Here is a 14,123-nt window from a genome sequence, read left to right as displayed (position 1 = left end):
TCCACCCGCCGTTGCTCTACAAGTGCTTCACCTCCCTGGTGCAAAGATAGGGGTAAATTAAAACCACACTGATGACATGGTTCCCATACTACAGTGGGACTTGAATGGGTTCAGGACTCATGTGGAGGAACTGAAACTCCTAGCACAGACACTTCCATTGTGATTGTGTTTACAAGAAATACGTGTCAAATATACAGACGTCACTGTGTTACTGGGCTATACTCTATACTGCAAGGATGACCTGTCAGGGGGAAAGAGCCAAGGGAGGTGTCACAGTGTTTATCACTAATGCGCACCACTCTTCTGCACTCCCCCTGGTTACTGACCTGCATGCAGTACCAACTGAATGCACTTCGGAGGCTTACAATTTGCTCCCTGTATTTACCTCTGCTGAATGCAGTAGACTCTGAGACTCCCACAGATCTTATGGAACAACTCCCTCGACCATTTGTACTCCTGGGAGACTTCAGTGCCTATCATGTCCTGTGGGGCTCGACCTCTACTTACTCTTGGGGTCAGGTTTTGCTGACCCTCCTGAGATTTAAAGAGCTGTATATCCTAAATATGGGTACTCCCACTCATTTCTATGCTCCTACTGGGTCATTCTTGGCCATCAACCTATCTCTTTGCTGTCCAGTCCTTGCCTACTGTTCACTAGGAGGTCATTGACAAGCTTCATTCCAGTGACAACTTTCCAATCTGCATTCATCTACTGAATGGTGCGTTGTTGGAACAGAAGCCTTGCCTACTGTTCACTAGGAGGTCATTGACAAGCTTCATTCCAGTGACCACTTCCCAATCTGCATTCACCTACTGAATGGTGCGTTGTTGGAGCAGAAGCCACCAACATGGATAATTGCCAGGGCTGACTGTGCACTATTCAGCCAGATGGATGTGTTTGAACACTGTGACAGCATCCAGGAATGGGCGGACCGTATGATCCATCGTGCCGCTGACCTCTCTATATCAGTCTTTCTGTCCTGTTAGGAGGCAAGTTGTTCCTTGGCGGACAGAAGAGTGTCATTCAGCCATCTGGGCCAGACATGCTGCTCCTTGACACTTGAAAGCGGACAATCTCATTGCCTTTCGAGTCTTGAGAGCCAAGGCTCAACATGTCATTAAGAAGAGCAAAAAATTGTCATGGCAAGCATTCCTGGATTCCATTAACCATTCCACTTGTTCTACATAAGTATGGAAGCCATTGGGTGGATTTCTAGTAAATGCAGCCATTTACCAATAGCCGCAGTGCTGAAACAGGGGTGTCTCTAAATGATGCCTAGTGACATTGCTCAGATGCTGGATGAACATTTTGCGAAAACTACAGCCGGTGCAAGCCAGGACCAGCATTTCGTCATTATCGTGCAACTGTAGAAAGGGGAAGTTGGACTTCATATCCAACTGTTCTGAAGCCTACAACTTTCCTTTCTCCATGTGGGAGCTCAAGGTGGCATTGTGTGAGACTCATGGTACTGCACTGGTCACTACCAAATCCAATACTGCATGCTTCGACATTTGCCAGTGTCGTCAATGGAAGTCCTCCTCAAATGTTTTAATCTTACGTGTCAGACAGGCAACTTCCCCAACTTGTGGAGGGAGATGGTTCTGGTACTTCTCCTGAAACCGGGAAAGGACCGTACATTTCCCAGTAATTACAGGAGTATCGCCTTAACGAGCTGCAGGGAAGACCCTGGAGCGAATGGTTAACTGTCATCTGGTCTGGTTGTTAGAGACCAGACAACTCTTTAGCAGCTCTCAGTGTGGATTCCAGAGATTTCAGTCCACTGTTGACAACCTGACCTCTGCTAGAGGTGACTATTCAGCAGTCTTTTTTGTGCAGCCATCATTGTATTAGTATATTCTTCAACAGTAAGGCATATGATACTACTTGGAGACACTGTATTCTTGCACTACTGCATCAATGGGGCTTTTGTGGCAACCTCCTGTTCTTCATACGGTCTTTCCTGCCTCAACAGTTTTTTTTTTTTTTTTTTTTTTTGCCTGGTTTGGTGCCCCGCTGTCCGATCGTTTTAAGCAGGAGAATAGTGTCCCTCAGGGCAGTGTTTTAGTGTTATCCTATTTACCATAGCCATAAATGGTATCGCGTCTGCAGTAAGGAGTTGTGTACAGTGCTTGTTATTTGCAGACAGTTTTGCCGTTTTCTGTTCTTCCTCCAATGTTGCAACAGCAAGCTGTCAGTTGCAATTTACAGTGCAGAAGTTAGAGGAGTGGGCTGCAAAGACGGGTTTTCAGTTTTCTGTGGATAAGTCTGAATTTGTTCATTTTAATCTTTCTCGTTTTTATGGGGGACACCATCCTGCATTTTAGAGACTCAGTGTAGTTTCTGAGCCTCATTTTTTACTCGAAATTGTTGTGGTTGCCACACCTGAGACACCTGAAAGCCAGAAACCTCAAGGCACTAAATATCTTAGATTTTTGGGAGACTTTTGCAATGTGTCAACAGGTTGGCTGGCTCGCCCTAGTTTTCTGTAGGTGGTTGGCCAGCCACATTTCTCTGTCTTTTCTTTTAGCTCTTCTGTGTTTTGTTTTATGTGGTTTAATTTCATGTATAGCTACTTTCTCTCCTAATTGGTTTTGGTGTATGTGAGATAGACTGACTCATGGGGAATGCATGAGTACACAACAATTTTAGTTTGTCTTCACGTTTGATTCTTTTGATAAGTTTAAGGGTGCTGATGATCACTCACTCACACACACACACACACACACACACACACACACACACACACAATTCCTGTAGAGTTCGAGCTTGGTGTGCATCTGCACTGAGGGGATCATTGGCCACAGTGGTTTAATTATGTATGTGATGTCTGTTCTTTTGGAGGTGTCAGAAAGAACAGACACCACATACATCATCAGTTATTTTGTATATTTCATCTACACTTCACAATGTACTTTCCTCAGTTTTGCCTGATGTAACTCAGCTCCATTCCATATCCTAGGTTTTACTTTTGTTTATGTTCATTTTATGACTTATTTTCAAGACAATATCCATTTTGTGCAACTGCTCTTCCAAGTCATTTGCCATCTTTGACAGAATTGCAATGTCATCAGCAAATCTCAAAGTTATTGTTTCTTCTCCATGAACTTTAATTTCATTTCCACATTTCTCCTTGATTTCCTTCACAGCTAGCTTAGTTCACAGACTGAATAACATTAGAGCTAGGCTACAACCTTGCCTTACTCCCTTCTTAACTTCTGCTTCCCTTTCATGTCCTTCGGTTCTTATAACTACAGTCTGCTGTATCTAAAAGTTGCCGATAACCTTTCACTCTCTGTATTTTTCTCCTGATATCCTGAGAAGTTCAAAGATTGTTGTATTCCTGTCAGCATTATCAAAAGCATTCTCTAAATCTATGGATGCTGTAAGTGCAGGTTCGCTTTCATTGTGTCTATCTTCTTAGGTAAGTCATAGGGTCAGTATTCTCTAGTATTGCTGCATAGTAAATAATTAGTGGCATTAAACCGGTAATTCTCACCTGTCAGCTCCTATTTTCCTTGGAATTGGATTCATTCTTACAGTGTTCTTGAAATCTGAGGGCGTCTTGTTTTTCTCATACATCTTGCACATCAAGTGGAATAGTTTGGTCATGGCTGCCTTTCCTGAGGATATCAATAGTTCAGGGGGACTTTTTTCAGCTTAGGTATTTCATTGTTCAGAGGCTAATTCTTGTTGGAGTATCGTATCTTATCTCCCAGCTTGCCTTCATTTCTTTGACTTCCCTTTCTATAATATTGTCTTCATTTCCCTTTTATAGCCTTTCTGTGGTTAGCACTGGCTTGGCATCTGTGCTCTTGATATTCATACACCCCTATCTGTTTTCTCTTTAATTTTTATATAGGTAGTATTTGTCTTTGCTTGAGTCACGCATTGCTGCTACAGCCTTGTGTTCATCCTCTAGCCATTCCAACTTAACTATTTTGCACACTTTGTGTCAGTCTCATTTTTATGTGTCTTTATTCCTTTTCGCCTGTTTCATTTGCAGCATTTTTATATTTTCTCCTTGTGATAGTTAAGTTCAATATCTCATGTTGCGTTATCCAAAGATTCCTTCTAGGCCTTGTCTTTCTGACTGTTTGATCCTTTGCTGCCTTTACTACTTCATATTTCAAAGCTATTCATTCATCCTCTGTTGCATTCCTTACCTTTGTTTCAGTCAATCATTGCGTAATGCTCTCTCTGAAACTCTCAACTACCTCTGATTCTTCAATTTATTCATGTCCATCCCCTAAATTTCCTTCCTTTTTGCAGTTTCTTCAGTTTTAATCTGCAGTTTACAATCAATAAAATACTAGTATGTTCAGAGGTCATATCTACACCAGAAAATATTTCACAGTTTAAAATCTGAGTTTGAACACACTGTCTCACCATTATTTAAATCTCTCTGAAACCTTCCAGTGTCTCCAGGCATTTTCCATGCATACAGCCTTCTTTCATGATTCTTAAACCAGGTGTTTGCAGTGATTATATTATCCACAGTACAGGATTCTGCCAGGCATTTTCCCCTTTCATTCTCTTGCTCCAGTCCTGCTGCCTGCCATTTTTTCTTCTACCCCTTTAAGTACCATCAAATTTCAGTTTCCCATCTTAATTAAATTTTCATCTCCCATAACCTTTAAACAGAAACATAGGTCGATAGTACTTAATTAGGGACAACTGGTCTGAGATACCTGATTTGTCCTCAATCATTATTTTTTCATAGGTTTATCATTTAAAATTTTTTTTGTGTGTTTGGGATGATATTTTTCTTTATCTTGTATTAAACATCAAATTGAGTGTTTTTTTAAGTTTTATTTGTTCAAAATTAATTTGGTATTTCATAAACAGTTACAATCTTAGTTTTCAGTAATAATAATGAAGCACAATATTTGTGTAGCAACCAACAAAAATATCTGGCATGCTAATTAGTTTTCCATGTGTATAGTCAGTAATTAAATGTTCATCTTCCAGTGTATTATCAGAGTCATCATCATCATCATCATCATCATCATCATCTATTACCATTCCTTTTTCTTCCCGGATCATCTTCTCTTACGTCAGTAATTATAAAGTTAGAATTCGCATATGAGTAATCATTCTCCACCTTGGATTCATCATGGCTCTTCTGCAATAGCTCTGAAAGTTTCTTCTCAAAACTGGCATCACTGTACAATATTCTCTCATTCCTTAGGCCTCTTGTAGATTCACGAACACACACTGAAGCGTTATCCATCATGGTGTCTTCTAAAACATACAAAAAGTGAAACAGAAAAAAATACATGTATATGAAACATTCAGTCTAACAGACCGAGCCATTTTATACATAACATGAAACACTATGTAGTAGTATAAAATTAATACATATGTGACAACGAGAAGCCACAAACCGAACCAACATGCTTCTGCTGCGTAAATAACTTGCCAGTGAGAAGGTACTGTGGAGGGGATAGTGGCAAACAGAACAGTGTTGCCACACAACACATTTAGCAAACCCAGAAGGTCTCCTGGACCAATGTTTCGGTTTAGAGGTTAACTATCTGAGTAATTTCTTTTATTTCATACATTATTTCAGTTTCATCATCGTCTGCAAAGTTAGGAGGCAAGTAAACTCGAATCATTGTGGCAGCTGTTGGCTTCACATGTATCTTGGCTGCGATAGTGCGTGCACTACGTTGTTCATAGGAGCTTACCTGCCATCCTGTTTTCTTATTCCTTACTAGACCTACTCTTGTATTATCCCTACTTTGTTTTGTATTTATAACTCTGTAGTCACCTGGCCAGAAGTCCTGCTTTTAAAAGCTGCCGCACTTCATGAAAGCCCTTTGTATAACCTTAACCGTTTCAACTCCAACAGCAAGTGGCACTTGACAGTGTGAATTTTGTTTCCCACTCCAATGTCGAGCCTCATTCCACAACATTTTTCGTAGCTCTCACATGCTCCATTCTTTGAATCGAACTGGGCTAGGAATCAATGCTGCATAGTTCTGCCATCTAGGGAAACCTTTGTTAATTCAGTACCAAACAATAGCAGTTGTTTTCGAGAGAGAGGTTTTACTTACTATATCCACATCAGTAGGCATGAAAGGGCTAGCTTTTCATGCACAGTCCTTTTCAAGGAGGCGACTGTAGAGCTTTTGGAGGAATGTCTTAAGTGAAAATGAGGGTGACAGAGATTCATTTCTAAACAGTTTAAGTGAAATGATGATCGAAACAGTTCACCTTGAATAGCTTCATAAAATATCACACAATGGAAAGTTTTGTATTGTAATGTATGTAAATATACTTGAATGGAAGCGTTCTTATTGTTTTAATGTATGCCCTTAATTGTTGGTCAGTGGCCTCATTGTTTCAACAAAGAGACTTGCGCAATTCTCTGTAGCACACTCACTGTCCCAGCGGCGGCAATTTAAATGAATGTGCATGGAAAATCCCTGGGACTCCATTATGGAGTGCAAAGGGTTAACCCTACTGGAATGTTATTGCTGATATTCAGTGCTGGAGAGTTCTTAACCAGGGTATCAGTTCTGTGCATGTGATCTGTCAATTGAATGTTCGTAATTACCTTTACCTTTTCTTTTCTGTACTCGTGTCAGACTTTGAAGTTGTGGTCCACAGATTAATGAATGACTTAAATTCTTGAGACAGCTGACCATTTTGCTTCAAAATACATTCTTAGTTGTAAAAACCAGTGAGAACCATTTTCCCATTACATATCTGTTGATTATTGTTAATCCCCTGTAACTGCTTTGCAAAAGCGTACTTGCCTCGATTTGTTTGATATGCAAAGATCCAACCTTTTACTTACCAGAAGGAATTACATGTTTGCATTACCATTTACTCTACTTCTCCCATCTTCAAATCTCAGATATGCTTTCATACAACATGCATGGAAAAACGAAGATTTAAAAGAACCAACATTGATTAGGTAAGTCCATATGCTTTAATTATTCAGGAGAATGCTTCTTTAAAGTCCCTTTCTCAGGGTTGACACAGGTTCTGGAAATCAGGGAATTTCAAACACATCAGGGAAATCTGGAAGAGAGAGAGAGAGAGAGAGAGAGAGAGAGAGAGAGAGAGAAAACTGGAAAAATCTCATTTCTGTCTCAGTAGCATGAAACAGTTTGTTTACTGAGGTTTCATGCATCATCGCTAGCTGGATGCAGCTGATTACATGCCACACTTCCCTCATTACTACTGCTTCTCCCCTTCCTACCACTGTTCTTAGCTTGCAGTCAGCACGCCACCGCTTCTTGCCGCTAACCTAGTAGCTACCAACGAGAGGCAGGGAGGCTTGAGGAATGGTTTGTTCGGATCTGATTCTGGGCCTGTAGATGCGGCAAATGGAGATGGTGATCATGTGTATGTGAGTTGTGTGTGGGTGATTGTGTGAATGTGCTTTTGTTTTCTGACAAAAGCTATGACTGAATTTAGTGGTGAGAGTGTGATTTTCTTTTCTTGATGCCTGTCTACAGTTCAGAAATCATCTTTATGGTGAGTAGGAGGAAAGTGTACAACTGACCCTTCTGATGGAAAGCCTACTAAAAATAAAAGTAATTAAACCGAACAGGGCTATAATTTGGAAAATTGTGCATTCACTCACGAACAACACTGGACAGAAAGGGGTACCACTGATCACGAATCCAAAAGTTATACTAATGAACGAGAAAGAAGTAATTAACAGTCGCCAGCCCACTAGGGCAATTTACATCCAAAATCCTGTACAAGATGATGGGAAAGAAAAACAACTAAAGGTTGCCACGTTTTTTTCACTGATTTTAAGTGAGTATGTAATGATAAAGAAAACTGAGAAGTCACTGTTACGTTATGTTTGGCATTAAATTTTGAAAAAGGCAACTAAACTGTATGTTACTACAGAACTTCGTTACGTGAAAAATGACTTTCAGTGACCTCAGCATAACGCCATCAAAGAAATTTAGAAAAAAAACAAGCACTTTTTACTTTGCCATTACTTATTTTGCAAATTGGATTTCATTTTATTGTCTGAACAACTGATCCTTTTATATACTGACTTGAACAGAATTAAATACTAGAATATGTACCAAACCAAACAGCCATGTGCTCCAAGCTATATGTAAAATAAATAAAACTTCCGCACTCTTAATTTGTGCATTTCTTTAGATTTGGATTTTTTTTTTTTTCAGTGATTGATTCTCAAACTTGAAAAATGAAATTGCTTTACTTTAGTCATATACTGAAGCCTCTGTTGTACAACAGTTAAGTGAAAGTAGACAGAGGCTAAAATTCTTAAAAGAGAACTTATTCATTAATAAACTGGCTGTAACTATTCAATTTGTTTCTTATGACACTCAGTTAGCATATTAGGAAAAAAAGGAACAAGAATCCTGCTTGGTAACAATGTCCAGGGACAATGAGGACTCGGTCACCCTGAGTTTAATTGATTAATATTTAAATAAATCTTATCAATCAAATCACTCTGAGTTGTACTGCTGGGTTAGCCGTTAATACTTTCTACCAATGAACAGTCTTACTTCAGTGCTGTGCATACGACGAAACTCAGAGCCGACGACGAAACTGTTGCTGGAACTGCTGCTGTTGTTGAAGACAGTAGCATATTGTGGAGCCACGGCTAATTATAGGAACGGGCAATCGTAATTAATACAGCCTCTTCCACCCGTCCACTGTCTGTACTCATGCTCTAGACAACTGGCCAGCGCGCATACATGATGCCGCCAAAAATGGTACTCTCTGTTGCGAGAGCGTTAACATCACACTTCTGCACATGACAAGTGCTGGAACCCGTTTCTTGCTCTCTCTCTGTGCGCCCTGCACAACAACTCCCTACCCAAAGATTTTACAATGCACAAGCACTGCTATTATTGTTGCTAGTCGATGCAAATAACAATTCCTTAGGCTTTTTCCCAGAGCTTATAAGTTTCACAGTAAAACACAATAAATACAATGAAACATCAACAGCCTTCTACCTAAATGTACACATACAGTGAAGCAATGTCCTTACTTATTAAAAGAAAGCATTTAAATTACAAATATTTAGATACAATTCAGAAAAAAAGTTATATATAGGTAGCAGGTGCCATGAGTCCTGCATTTTCGGTATTACAAGTTGCTACCTATCCTCATTATTATTGTTTCTCAGAGTATTTGAACAAGTTGTCTGTTGCATGGATTGATCACTGTAGTCTCATTTCATTAACATGCTGACTGTTCCTACACGAGTGGATTTCCGCGATGGGCCAAAAACGTAGGCTGTTCCTGTGGGTATCTATAATGGATCGGGTCTGATAATCTAAAATCATTCGGTTCCCACTAATATGCAGGCCCTACCTGTGGGATCTAGTCTGACTGAACTGCACACAGTCCAGGTCAGTTTGCATGTGTTATAATGCAGGGGATTTTCATGGTTTATCCATGGACCCAGGACTGCGATGCTCTTCAGCAGGCCAGAGGCCATGGGCGATGGTTTTCAGGAAATGCGACTGTTTCGCCGCAAGTGCGGCCTACACTGTGGTGTTTTATAGACATTTTTATTTGTTCTACTAAATTTTGGCACTTAAAAAGCAATTTATGTGTCAGAAAGTATGAATGATAAGAAGAATAAAATTGTCATTCACTGGCGGTTTGTACGCTATATACTGATATATTTCTCAAAGAAAAAAAATAAAACAATATGTGTAAAGTAATAGATTCAACACAGAGGGTAATAACCGACAATAATGAAATAGTACAACCAAATTTTATTGGCAGTCACCTACAGTGTTGGTTTACACAATTCTTCCCCACCTTATACACTTCTTTCAAGAGGCCTACTTTTTTCTGAGGTTGTTCCTGAAATCAGTCTGTAAGTCTGTCTTGCGACCCCAAGCAAATGGCATATTTTTGTCACCAAATGTATTTCATTTTACTGGAATAAAATAACATCAGCGGTCTTAATGAAACACATATACCATTTGGCTTGCTTTCTCCATATGAAAACAGTTCATTACAAAGGGTGTTGATGTTCATATTTAAGATTTTTGCTCACATCAGGAAACGCCATCTGCTTGAAAGTTGTTTTAGATATTTCCTCGTTTGCACTGTTGTTTCTTGTATTGTAGCTGCAAAGACATGTTGACAACTTATATCTTAACTTACCCTTTAGATCCCAAAATTTGTCAGGGAAAAATACTAAGACTTGTCTGGAAATCAGGGCATTTCACTTGAGGAATCTTGTGGCAACCCTGTTACTCTTATTTTACAGTTTTGTACTTCCATAACCAATTTATTCTCATCTAATACTGTGGATAGATATTGGGAACATACTTTATAATATATGTGATACAAGTGTTCCTTGAATGTTTATCCATATGAAACTGGTTCAGGTCATTCTTTCTCTGGATTCACATGTCCGCGGATTAGACTATTCCTTTATGTTGGATTTGCCTATCCTTTATTTCCTAACTCCTTTCATCTAAAAAATGTATAATAGTATGCGCAGTTTCTGACCTTTCCCCATCACCATTACCAATGTTGAAGTTGCTTAATAGCACAATGATCTTACCATGCTATAAAACACACCAGGTCTTTTGCCCTCACTAACATATGATCACTGCAGTATTCTTAGCCCATAAGTAATAGTGGCACATTCTTCTTACTAGCCAAGCAATGAGAGTTGCCATATACCTATTTCCTTTGTACCTATGTCCTGTGTTTATATGTTAGGACATCACAATATCCTTGCTGGAGTTGTGCATACTACTCCCCCCCCCCCCTTTCCCTAACATGTGTTGTTAAGTATTAAGTGATTCCCAATGAAATAAATCAATTGCAGCTTCAATAATACAGTGCATAGCATGCATGATACAATGCACTGACCACTATACAATATCTCCTTACATAATAAGGTAATATATACATATACTAACCTAAATGTTTTTCATCTACTGGGTTGTCTCAGTATTTTGATCTGGTTAAATGCCATTCAACATACTTCTTATGTGTGCCCCATGAAATATTATAGTACTTTGGGTCTAACAGTTCTAAAGTTAATTTCTCGTGGGTACTTGCCAACCAATATCGTCTCTTAAATTTTTACTGGAAGTCCACCCACGATTTAAAATCCTCAGAATGGGCTGTCCTCCTTTCTGGAGTGTCAGCTACTAAATGTCCCAGTAGGAAACATATTTTCTTATTCAACCCATTTCTTGGCCAAAGATCGGGAAAATACTTTTAAGAAATGCATCTGATGTATATCACTTTCAGGTTTAAATATGAGGCAGTTGTTTTGACCAATTTAATCCATTTCCTAATTGCAATCCCTCTAATACCCTCTGTTGATAACTCAATGTTGGATGTATTTATTCCTAAGTTCCATTTAGTGTTACTTAACTCTTGACACAATTTTTGAAATTCATTCTAATGATCAACATTATCATCCATAGAATTAGAATTACTGCTGGTGATGTCTACTTTTTTCTTGTACTTCCTGTCCTAGTAATACCTGTGTATCTTCTCCAAACTGGTTAAAGCATTTGGAACAGTAGCTATTTCAGTAAGCTTTCTATTTAATTCCAATGCCTCAATCCTGCTCTGTGTATCTGAAATTTGGGCTGCTACAGTTTTGAAATCATTCATAGTTGTACCTTCTAATTGTTTGATCATATCATTGATATTATTAAAATGTTCCTCTACCTCCTCCCTAACCGAGCCTTAATGTTCCTTCATTTCTGTTTTGATCCTCCTTAAGAGAGTTTGTATATTAGTAGATACATTTTTAGCCTATCCAGCTGTTTCAACTTATCTGTTTCAGTTCTACTGTCCGTTTTGAGTGCTGTCATGTCACTTGATGTTGTTGACACATCATTTGACATAGTTGTTATGTTGTGAGACAGTTCATCTAGTTGATCGAGCTGTTTCAGCTTATCTAAAATCTTACTTAACATTTTTGTATCCATACTCACAGTGGTAGACACACACTTAAGAGTGAAGATTATGCACTCAATAGCACTACATATTTTGAGTACATGTTTTATCACCTTGAAACCAGTATTTAGTACTGCCGAAAAAATTAGTGATGATGTGAAACACTACACACAACTGTAGATGGCCCATGTTACAACTCATCTAGTTTGTTGTAAATTGTTCTGCAGTGTGAAGGTGATGCCTTCATGTGTGTGTGTGATACGACATAATGCCCTATCAGGTATCTCGTAGCCATAGCTGTTGCCATTGTCGCAGTTAACCACCCTTTCACCGAAATATGGAGCATTCCTGCCATGAACTGTAGTTGGAAACCGTTTGCAGACTCTTCCATTTAGATGCCTTAATATATCTTGAATGACATACTGAGCCAGTACTCACACACGATAACTATTTTTACTGTTGAAAAATTATTTTCTTTAATAAATCTTCTTTTCTATGTTTATTTTGCTGTTATCTAGTTATTTGGTTGTTATCACAACATAATATCTTCCTTATTGTGATAATAAGTTTCAGGTATGTCTCTTCTCTTCATCCCTGTTTAGTATGTTGCACTTGGCAACATCACATTTTCTGACAATTTTGCTCTCAAATTCTTCTTTGTATCACCACAACCTTATCTCAACATGTTTCTCTTTCATCCCGCCATCCCCACAGGGAAATGTGACCACTGGCATTCGCTGCTGGAGAGTATTTAACCAGGGTACCAATTCCGTGAATATGATTGTGTTGTAGTGGCTACTTCTGCCACTGGATGTAATAGCAACATCAAATGTAGCAGAAAGAGGTAGAAGGCACCACATTAAGATTCGTCCGAGCTTTCCAAGTGATTTATTGTTTCCAACTACAGTGCCCCCATTCCTCTCGATCTGCGTCACTGGGTCCCGCAATGTTGACGACAGCACTTCGCTGTCTGCGAAATGGCTTGGCGTGGAATGGTAGCCTCAGCGACCCTTGCACGCACTGCTGTGTGTCGGCCTTGTACGGCAGCGGAGTTGCGGCGTCATCAGGATGGCGGCAGCTGACTCAATGGTCTGTGACCCAGCTGACTCAGCGCCACTCGGTGTAAGCCGTTGGCGGCCAGCTGCGTACTTCTCGCTGGCGTGGCTAAGATTGTGGAGACAGCAAGCGCCCACAATCCAGAGTCCGAATCTGCGGCCCTCGCCTCAGGATGCCTCTGGCGTGTGTTGGAAGCGAGGACGACTGCCTGCGTTAGCGAGCCACGGAATGGCCCGTCGCTGGCTGGCTACAGACCCCGCATCAGTCTCAGATGGTCAAACCAGCGACCTGCCATGGACTGGAACGCTGGCAGCCCATGTGGTGCTGTGTGTAGCTGGTGATGTGACACGCCCCGCCATCCAGGAGAGCTGCCACACTTGAATGAATCTCGTTAGAAACCCACACTTATTTATACGTGGCTGTGCACCCGTTTTGCCATATGCGCCGCTTCGCGCCACATACTCATAACACGCTAGGTTGGCAAGTGAGCCCCTACTGCCCGTGATTTGGCAAAACCGCTACATATACTCTTTCAGCAATTTGACGGCCCTGTGGCCTCTATTCTGCTTCGCAACAGTTGGTATTCGTAACTCCCTGCAATCTGACATGCACCTGGCTGTAACTTGTGCTCAGAATATTACACAAAACTAACTTTACCTATCATAAACGGTGGTGCTGCTACATTATTCCCCTTTTCGGAAAGACCCGGTCCCTGGGTCGACCCTTAACTATCTCTTATCTTGTTTGGGTCGGCACCTATGGCATATTTCCTTATTATTAGAAAACTTAAATGTGGTCTAGTGCCCCTTAAAACTATGAAATAAAACAAAACGTAAAAATTCCTCACTGGATGACCACTGCTCGATCAGACCCTTACCTACGCGTCTCATGCCCTCGTTATCCAATCCATTGGGACTTTGACTACTCTTGGTTCCCTCTTGGAATTAGCTCTCCGCCTGATCAGAAAGAAAACAACACATAACAAAGTTAAGGGCTGCGATGACACTTGGCACAGAGGTGCTCAAAATGATCATTATTTGCCGTTGCCTTTCCCTATACTGAGCGACATGTTGCACAAGCTGTTCGGCTGATATGCACTCCTCTTGCTCTAAAATAAACTGGTTTATGGATCTCAACAGACCTGGCTCCAGAGTTTGATTTAACAAGGCCA

The sequence above is a fragment of the Schistocerca piceifrons genome, chromosome 7 (assembly GCF_021461385.2).
Source record: "Schistocerca piceifrons isolate TAMUIC-IGC-003096 chromosome 7, iqSchPice1.1, whole genome shotgun sequence".
Lineage (NCBI taxonomy): Eukaryota > Metazoa > Arthropoda > Insecta > Orthoptera > Acrididae > Schistocerca > Schistocerca piceifrons.
Note: the sequence above shows the minus strand (reverse complement) of the source record.